The sequence below is a fragment of the Meleagris gallopavo genome, chromosome 7 (assembly GCF_000146605.3).
Source record: "Meleagris gallopavo isolate NT-WF06-2002-E0010 breed Aviagen turkey brand Nicholas breeding stock chromosome 7, Turkey_5.1, whole genome shotgun sequence".
NCBI lineage: Eukaryota > Metazoa > Chordata > Aves > Galliformes > Phasianidae > Meleagris > Meleagris gallopavo.
Genome location: NC_015017.2, coordinates 7,277,948 through 7,278,922, shown reverse-complemented (window position 1 = coordinate 7,278,922; position 975 = coordinate 7,277,948).

Here is a 975-nt window from a genome sequence, read left to right as displayed (position 1 = left end):
GCTGGAACTGAGACACGGTCACCTTCCCACACTCGTTACCATTGGTCCTCAGGATCCTAGGAGGTTGCTGCTGCCCAGGGCAGGGTATGAGCACAGTACCCCAGCAAGGCAGGGCCACCCTATTTCACCACATGCATCAAACAAAGCCTCCATCACCCTAAAAGCACCAACACTTCTCTTTGTAGATCATTTTTCTCACCAAAAAACAACTCGATATTTTGCCCGTGAAATACTTCAAACTAATGCGCTCCTGAAAAAAACAGCTGGAGAGGAACAAAATAGTCTCAAATGGCTCTTCTGTCTAATTTTAACTCTAAGAGACCATTTACATCAAATAGAAAGACAACATAATGTACCTGATAATAAATTGCATTGTTTGTGAGGGTACTTATGGAACAGGAATTATTTGCGTTGCTGGGATAAACATTCAACAGAACCCGACAAAGCATGTGAAACTATTTCAGAGGGAATACGGCGGTTCTTCATCCTCAGTAGCAGAAGGCAAAAGAAAACGGTTCACCACGGAAAGGCACTGCGTTGTTCTGACCGCACAAGGGCTGCCCGTTTTGCTATTTTTCCTTTCTCTTCCAAGAAACCAAGCATTCAGCACCCGGATTGCAGAGCTCCGGCAGTCGGACCCGCTTCCTTTGACGCTCACCTCCTACGACTGACACAACCCAGCGCCCACACAGCGGCTCCGAGGGACAGCACGGCACGGCTCTCCCCACCCTGCAGCCTCACCGGCCGCGGGCAGGGAGGGAACGCCTGCATCCCTGCCAACACAGCTATCCTCTGCTGAGGGCAGGAGGAAGAAAAACACACACATACACGTGCCCCAGCCGGGAAACAAACAAAAAGCAGCGTAAATAAACGCAATTCATCGCAGACAAGTAAAAAGCCCTTTATTAAGGCATCCGTGCAGCGGGATGCTGCTCCTCGCGGAGCTCAGGCCGTGCCGTGCCAACCGCCCCCTCC